Source organism: Cyprinus carpio, unplaced genomic scaffold, assembly GCF_018340385.1.
Source record: "Cyprinus carpio isolate SPL01 unplaced genomic scaffold, ASM1834038v1 S000006628, whole genome shotgun sequence".
In the NCBI taxonomy this organism is placed as follows: Eukaryota; Metazoa; Chordata; class Actinopteri; order Cypriniformes; family Cyprinidae; genus Cyprinus; species Cyprinus carpio.
In genome coordinates this window covers 420,952-430,643 of record NW_024879260.1, presented here as the reverse complement: position 1 = coordinate 430,643, position 9,692 = coordinate 420,952, and positions in this window count along the sequence as shown.

The window sequence follows — 9,692 nt, the reverse complement described above, 5'->3', positions numbered from 1 at the left end:
GATGGCAGAGCGGAGTCTGCCAAGGGAAAAACATGGGCTCACCAAGAGGGAAACCATACCGTGGAAGAATACACAAATGTGATCACAATGGGGATCATAACATATAGCTCACATAGCTCACATAGCTTAGCGCAGGGGTCATCCAACAGTCGTACTTACAAGTGTTAGGCCTGACGCTGGGCGCTCTGACATGTCCGGCTGCCGAGGGTGATGGAGGAACTCCACAGGGTTCACCTTGTGGGGAACTGAACTGAAGAGCAGAATAAGCGCACGTATCTGGTCCGTAGAGGGGAATGGCGCAGCAAGCGAGACACCGAGCAGTTCCTCTACTGGCTGCTTGAGGCAAGTACACGAGAGGACACTGGCTCAACACAAAGGCTATAAAACCTGGCAAACGTGTTTGGTGTCGGCCAGCCCGCAGCTATACATATATCTGTCAGCGAGGTGCCTTGCGCCAGTGCCCAGGAAGAAGCAACACTCCTTGTCGAGTGTGCTCTCAACCTAAGGGGGCAAGGCACGCCTTGGGTTTGATATGCCAAGATGATGGCATCCACTATCCAGTAGGCCAGCCTCTGCTTGGAGACAGCCTTTCCTTTCTGCAGGCCTCCATAACAGATGAAGTGTTCCTCTGTGGTCTTAAAGCTCTGCATACGGTCCACTATATGTATAAAGCGAGAACGGGACATAGCAAAGCTATGGTTGGGTCTGCCTCCTCCGAGGGCAACACTTGCAGGTTCACCACCTGATCCCTGAAAGGCATGGTGGGAACCTTGGGCACATATACAGTCTCAGAAAAAAACTGAGAGTTAGCCAGCCCTGAATTCCAGGCACGATTCGTTGACCGAAAATGCATCCAGATTCCCTGTACACATCCTACACTCTTGATGGAAGCCAGAGCAGTTAAGAGCACGTCTTTATCGACAGAGTTCTCAGCCCTGCAGACTGCAACGTCTCAAAAGGGGACCTTTGCAAAGCCGTAAGCACCAGAGGGAGATCCCAAGAGGGTACGGGGTTAGGGCGAGGAGGATTTAGTCTCATCGCATCCCTCAGGAACCTGATGATCAGGCCGTACTTTCCCAAAGACTCACTGTCTACATGATCGTGATGTGCGGCAATTGCGGCAACATATACTTTTAGGGTGGAGGGAGACAGCCTTCGCTCTAACCCTTCCGGGAGGAAGGTAAGCACAGTTTTGATCGGGCATCTCCAGGGGTCTTTCCGGTGAGAAGAGCACCATTCAACTACCCTTCCGGGAGGAAGGAAAGAGAGGGGCTCTTGCCAAAGTGATGGTGTCTACCACTGCCTGGGGTAGATCACCTAGGACCTCCATGTCCAGTCTAGGGACCACCCTTGGAGGTTCCACAGATCTGGATGCGGGTGCCAGAGGGTGCCCCGGTTTCTGAGAAAGTAGATCTTTCCTCAGAGGAATTTCCTTTGAAAATGCATTTCTGCATCATCATTTTGAACAGTAGCTTATGAAGGGCCTGGTACAAAACTCGCAGGTCCAAGATTGGTCGTAACCCACTGCCTTTATTGGATACAATGAAGTAAGGGCTGTAAAACCCTGACCTCATATTGGCTGGAGGGACCGGCTCTATCGTGTCCTTTGCCAGCAGGACTATGATTTTTGTAGAGGTCAAATAAGGTAGAGGTCAACCGATGTATCGGTTTTGGCGTTATTTGGCAGAACTATTTATTATTAAAACTTATTTTTTTAAAGTGTTTGCAAACCAAATATTATTGCACTTTTGTTCATATAGCAGTACTTTTAAATGAAAAAAGTGCACAATACACTACTTTTGAATGCTTTATTGAATTTTGTGCATAACAATGTGATTAATCGCGATTAATCACAGACAATCATGTGATTAATCACATTAAACAGTATAATCGTTGGCCAGCACAAATTTTTACATTTTGAAGTTGCTTTTGTTAACATCAATGAACTATGAAATAACTTTAATGATCAATATATAATTAATAATTTGTGTATGGATGGATACAGCTACAGCCACAGGGCTTCCTGGTCGTGCAAACATCAATACTGCATTATTTTTGTCACGCTGAACAACAATAATTACTGTATTTGTATTATTGTAAGGGGTAAGTTAAGGGCTGGGTAGGTGTAGACAATAATAAAACAGAATGTGATAGGTATAAAAATTTATTTATTGTTATTTTTATAGAATTTTTGCATCACTTCTGGTCATGGCTGTCATATTATAATAAAGGCAAAAAATGGACAAAAAATAAAATAATTAAAATAACAATATAACAATAACAATAAATCTAAGATGTGATAAACTTTGATCATCTTGTTTATTTTTTATATTTTTTATAATATAATATAATATAATATAATATAATATAATATAATATAATATAATATAATATAATATAATATAATAATAATATAATATAATAATACATGCTGTCATTGGATAAGGGATGGTCTGAACTGGGACTGAATTCTGCCATCTTAACTCACTTCTTTGGATCTTTGGATAAGAATATAACACAATCCAAGAAAAGGCAAGATTTTGTGTGTGTGTGTGTGTGTGTGTGTGGTGTGTGTGTGTGTGTGTGTGTGTGTGTGAAATATTATTTAAATATTATATGTATTTAATAATTAAAAAAAAAAAAAAGAGTTAAAGTTAATATGCAAATGTTTATTCAGGCAGATAAAATTGTTAACTTCAAAGTGTTGTGAGAATGTGTGTGTCCAATGGAAATTAATCAGCTACAACATTCAGTAATGAACACGCACTAAAGCCAGACTGCTCTACTGCAGCTCACAATGAAGAGAGTCATCAGCCAGAGCCAGAGCTTTATACTGCACACCCGGTCATCAGTCAGTCAAAGATAACGCACTAACCACGAACACACTGTCTTCTTTCCTTCTCTTCCTACCCTTCACCTCTTTGCTCTCCCTCTTGTTCTGTCTGGCTCTCAATCTTTTCACATCAGCAACACTTAGCTTCCAGGCCTCACTAAGGCATGAGAACTTGCTCGTATACTTTACTGATAATAAATTTATGAACCAAACCTTGGAGGGAGGAGTATTAAACGAGCGAACGAACCGCCGCAGTTCACTTTACCAAGCCAGCATATCCTTTTCATCAACAAAAATAACTCTTCAAAGGCAGTAAAAGCATGCTTAGAAAGTAAAGGGCCATTTGAGCAAGTATAGAGAGAATTGTAGAGGTGGGGGTGGGACAGATATGATCCAGTATGAACCACCCCCCCCCCCCCCCAACCCAACTCTCATCTAAAAGCTAAACCCAGCCTTGAAAAAAAACATACAGGGCCTTTAATAATTCAGTCTTTGGAGAGATTGAGTAGCTTCTTTAGCGTAAAAATCTGCAATCTCCTGACATAAGATCAGTCCCCATGGGGGCCTTCTTGCTGAGTCTCATGCAGTCTCCTTGAGTTCTCACATCACAACTGAGCACTGCGTTCCAAGCCAGAATTCTGCACTTCCAGCATTCCCAAGATTACCTTACAAATCAATAATTATTGTTATAAACATTGACACATTTCACAAATAAATGAGTAGCAACAAATTCAGTGAAAAAGTTTAATTATTAGCAATTACCGAAGTTGACTGCCAACTTAACTGTTGTGCCCCACCAATACTAGGCTGTAAATATTTTACAAATTTGCACCCTAAACACATTTATATTTTATCAGGTTTCTCAAGCAGTTTATTCTCAAAGCAAAGTGTTGGGCTGCATAATTATTTCAGTTTAGCATGTTTTTTTTGACCTATTACTTACATAAATACAAGAATTTGAGTTATTGCTCCTCAGAGGGCTAATTTAAGCTAAGGCATGCATTAATTAATATAACCTAGATGGAAAAAAGATATCCCTAAATAAGCTCTTGGTGAACATCCAGGATGATTGCCTTCTTCAAAGGAAATTGGGACAATTATTGCATGAAAGGTGGTTCATATTTTATGCTCTCAGAATCGCTCCCATCAAATCGGCAGGTAGCCTGCCTTTACACAAATCTCAGGAGAACATGTTTCACATCTATCAGTAACCACAAATAATTACATTTCATCGAAAGGTCAGAAGATGCATGCAAAACACAGAGGGCCACATTAAATCAGACATCAATTCAAGGACACAGGACAAACAACTCATATGTGTTATTGAAAAAAGTCAAATCTATGCTGATAATAACTAATATCCACACATCCATTCATTACTTTTAACCCATTCTTGTTCATCATTACATATTTCAGTGCCAACTGCCAGTGGAGGGTTTTTCTGCCAGACCTTGTTTTCTCTTTTTTTCTGTAACAAATGCATTGTGTGCTCATGCTAACCCAATCCATCACTCCTATCCCGACCATGAAAAAAGCACTTTCTTGGGGTGTGTTTTTTATTTTTGCCAGCACTGCTGTTCCTACAGCACTCGAGAGACCACACTGATGGACACTCTGGTCAACGCAGGCAAGGTGCTGAGGGATGGAGGAATACACTACCTACGTGCATCTCCTCCAACCCCCCCACACCAACACTCCCTCCCCCAGCCCACATCTTTCTCTGTAGACCACTTCCATATCCCTTGTGTCTCAGTAGACTGACTCATCCTTATGATAACCTGTGCACTATTAAATCCCCCAATGGGCCACAAGTCTGTCAGCATGCTAGTGTGACAAACAAGAGGAATGCTTTCAAGAGAACAGAGGCGTTGAGGTGTTTATGAGTGAGCAATCAAGAAAAAAAAAAAACACTCTAACCTACCAGAATTTAGAATGACAGTTCAAAATACAAAGAGGGGGCAATTACATAAGACTGTTTTTTTTTTATAAATAGTATGACATAAATAGCCTGAAATTACAACCTGAAATACCCTTAACTTGCCATAAAAATGGCAAAAAATAAATCTGATATTTTAAGAGATTAATTGACCTTGACACACTGTAATGAGGTGCAGGTTTTTTTTCTGCATTTAGACATCATTAATTGGATTTGTAAACAATGAAGCTGTTTTGTAATATATATATATATATATATATATATATATATATATAAGAAATATTTCAAAGGAATAATAAAAAAAAAAGATTTTTTTTTATTTTATTAATTGATAAAGTTTTTTTTCTTTCATTATCATATTGGCCAGCCTTAATTTCTTGTTATATAAAAAGTGCATTAAAGTCAATATATTTTTAAAGAAAGATGTAAAAAAAAAAAAAAACAATGTGGGAATATGTCTAGATTAATTGGAGGTGTTAGGAAATACGTTTAAAGCAAGTCTATGATTACTTTACAATTATGCGGGTAATTGCTCATAAAAACATTATTCCACTGGCACCGCATTAAGAGGAGATGCCATTTCAACATCTCTTTAAAGCTTTCTTTTGTGTAAACTTTCAGTAATCTGGGGAGATGTGTGACTATGTATTTGCAACAATTATGCTCTATTAAATCTATTCAAATTAGAGTCTGTTCCAGGTTCCCCCGACAAAGTGAAATTTGATTTCTAAAACGTTCTCTCGTCTTTGCTGCACAAAGAAGCCGTTGGGGATCGAGGGAGCGATCGCTGGAGAGGGAAGTGGGCTGGAAGGCAAATCTAGGTGATGTGTATGTTCTTAGAGTGCCCCTGGGTCTATCTTGGGTAGGCTGGATCTAACAAAAAGATCTGTAAGGAGGAAAAAAAATCCTCCACTCTGCTCAAGCATGGGAAATTAAGCCCAGATAAAGATTCTTACTTAAAACACACTCTCAACTCTTTCTCTCCTCTCTTTTTCTACATCTTTTCTCCCAACAGTCGCAGGAGAAATTACCAATTGTTTCATTACATAAACTCCCAGAAGCACCTGCCGTTAAGACCTGTAGGTTCTGGCGCTGTCCCAGGCTGGCCTCCCTCGGGTATTTGTTCAAAGGGAAACTCTGTTGAGCCTCCCGGGGATGTTTAACTGATTGCAACAACGAGTATTTAGAGTATTAACTTCTGTGGGAATTCAACAAGTTTGCTTCTGTCAGAAGCTGAATTTAACTGTCAGGTACCTTTACTTTCAAAGGGTCCTGACAGGATGCAATGACTACTCTTGGCAGGTGTTTTTTTATTTCTTCTAACAAACATGCAATTGCCATTGGTGATGTGAGATGGAGAATTGTAAGTCAGGAATTCTCAGTTTATCTCAGTCAATTTGATGATAAAGCAATGATTGTCTTAGATTCCAGCAGCAATGGAAATGTAATGCCATGTTTGACTCTTCATATCAACACCTAGATCGGGAGAAGATGAGGGATTTTTACGAGAGGGAGAAGGATGAGTTATTAAATATTTTCAGTTGTGAAATATTAATATCATTTAGGGTTTCACATACAGATGTAATTAATTTCATTTATGAAATAGATTCAGTTGAATTGATTAAAAAACTATATTGTGCTTGTTTGATGTTTGGATTTAGTGATCATCTGGATAAATGGATAGAATTCCCTCCTGCTATGCTGGTGTGACATATGATGGAATATAACAAGAGCTTTACAAAAGAGAACAGTTATGTGTCAGTTGACATCAAATGGCAAAAGCCTTGACTGACACTGAAATAAATCTTTGACTGCTGAATACTGCAACGCTATACTATAGCGCCCTCTGTCTTTTGCTACTAGTACAAAATATTTTCAGCTAAGAAAGACCCATATATATTACAAGTCACATTTTGAGATCAATAAAAATATTCTCTTTATAGCAGCTCCAGCTTTCTGACCTCACACAATCATCAAAGGATATCAAAACACATGCAGACCCACCACTTTGTATCACTGAGAGTGGAGCGCTGCATGCATGAAAACTGTTATTAGTTTGGAAGTTCCATAATTCAATAAGTTTACATTCTGAATAATTTATGTCGAAAAATGTGAAAGTTTAAGAAGCCATACTGCACAAATAAAAGTTACTGCTGGGGAAAAAATGCATTTCTGCATGGTGCCCTGCTGGTGTGTAATTTGCGGTGAGCTGTTCTGGCCTTTTCCAGCCCTGTTTGGGCCAATGATTTTCTCTTGTCTATGTGCAGCGCTGACCTTCTGAAAGGCAGCTGTGTGGTTAAAGCAGTCAATTTTCAAGGCCCTTGCAGCTTGAATCAAAACTCCATTATAGATTTTACCTCCGGGGGAACTGGGGGCCTTGCAAGGTTTTTCACAATTTTACCTGTGGAAGAAACCTAAAAGGACGGGCCGCTCTCCAGAGGGCTGCTTAGGGTTGATGGGGGATTGTGAGGGACTGAGAGTGCCAGGTGTGTACCCCGGGATACCAGCCTCATCTTCATGTGACAAGCAGGGGGGCAGCGCAGAGCGAAAATGGAGCTTTAAAAACATTCGGATGGCACTGAACCCTTGACATGACAAGGCCAGCACCTCAGGGAGAGAATGAGAACAGAGCTCAGAATCTGAGAGCAGCTACGAGGGGTTTAAAACACCTCCTAGCAGGAGAAAAAGAAGGGAGAGCGAGAGAGACGGCGAAGAATGAGCAAGGAACAGACGGTGGGAAAGATGGAGGCCTCCGAAGAATACAAGTAACAGTTATTAAAACAACCAACAGTTCTCTTCCCTTGAACCATGTGTACTAACAAACCAGGCGGGGGCCAAAGTCTCAGCCAGATCCTATCAGGACATCTGTCACTTTGTGGTGACAACCTCCTTTAATAAGTGACTGGGCCTTAGGGGGAGGGTTCCTCCACTCTGAGCAATGGCGAGGCCACTGCAGCCATCAAAGTCATCTGCAGCGGATGCCCTTTTTAAAACAACTTGTCCCAATTACAGCCAATAAGCACCAATCGGTACCCAGGCAGAGGCATGTGACATCAAAGATGCCAAGCGAAAATGCCCGCATGAGGTTCGTGTGGCAATTAGAGGACTTAAGCAGCATTTCATCACCAAATGTTTTCAAAATAAGTCTTAATTTAGGGGGAGTGAGTAAGAAGAAAGACACTGAGAGAGAGAGAGCTAGTGAGGGAGCAAGGGAGGGGGGGATGCCCTAAAAGAAATCATTAAAGCATAATTACTGCTCATCATCTGTGGCAAGTGCTTACAAAAGTGCCAGTTCTGGATTTGTGCTCTTTTCCCTTGGGCAAACACACACACACACACATAAATATACACACAGACACAAATAAAAATCCAAGGCCATACCCTAGATAAAAGTTTTACAATCAATCTCTCACTGGGTTTAATGCCCAATTAAAATTAGAGCTTCGGCATCTAGAACAGAAAAAACACTGCCCTCGACTCAAAGGCAACACTTAACATCTTTATATACCAAAAGTAGCTCTTTTTGGTCTTGTCTAATGGAATATCAACAAGCATTTATTGTACAATCTGTCACTTGTCTCCATACACATTTAGTGTAGAAACAATTTTCACTCATAACATTCCAGTATATTTCACAAACATTTACAAATAAAAGGTAAGTGACACATTGAATTTAATTTTAAAATAGAAAAACTTAAATGTGACCCTGGACCACAAAACCAGTCATAAGGGAAAATGTTTGTTCATTATTATTATTATTATTTGAGATTTATACATCATCTGAAAGCTGAATAAATAAGCTTTCTATTGATGTATGGTTTGTTAGTTTGATATGGTTTGATACAACAATATTTGGCTGAGATACAACTATTTGAAAATCTGGAATCTGAGGGTGCAAAAACATTAAAATATTGAGAAAATCACCTTTAAAGTTCTTAGCTATGCATATTACTAATCAAAAAATTAAGTTTGGTATATTCACAGTAGAAAATTTACAAAATATATTTATGGAACATGATCTTTACTTAATATCCTAATGATTTTTGGCATAAAAGAAAAATCAATAATTTTGACCCATGCAACGCTTGAGGCTATTGGTACAAATATACCCATGCTACTTAAGACTGGTTTTGTGGTCCAGGGTCACAAATAGTATTTCCTTGTAAAACACATGACAATAATGTTTGGTTATATATTTAAAGCTCTGAAAAATTATTTCTATAGTGCAGTTAAAGCACATGCTAATGTTAGTTTTGTGGTTTTGCTTTTATTTCAATTTTTTCTGTAAGGCAAATGTGTATCCATTGTTAAATTGTGTCATTTAAGACCTAATAATGAGTCACGTTTTCAGTGGTGAACAGTCATTAAAGTAATAAGGTTTTGTCACTTTTATATATATAAATACTACTGTACCCACCTGACACTGAGTCAATGTCTCATTAGAGGGTTAGCAATGTCAAAAACAGACACTTGATGTCTCTATTCTATAAACATGGTGTCTATCTCCAGCAGACACAGTGAATTTTAAACTGACTATTGAAGCATAATGCAAAGAAACAAATGATTCTTCTTATAAAGTAACCTGTGAACTCAGTATAATGGGATTGCCATACCAGGCCTCTCTGTCAGATCTGATAAGCGTCAGGCAGAGGCCCCTTAAAACATTGGAACAGACGAAAAGATTTCAGACAACTAGTATCATGACCTTCACGGGCAGACCATGTATAAATTGAGGGCACTATTAGGGAAGCCTCTGTGCAGCAGTTGCGAGGCTACATAAGGGCCAGGGTGGCATTGACCCACTCAGATTGACACCTTGTCCACCCAACATATTTATGTAAAAAAAATCGGGGTGTGTGATATATATCGTAATTTTTGTGTAGTTTGACATTATCGAGTATATCTTAAAAAAACCTAACAAAA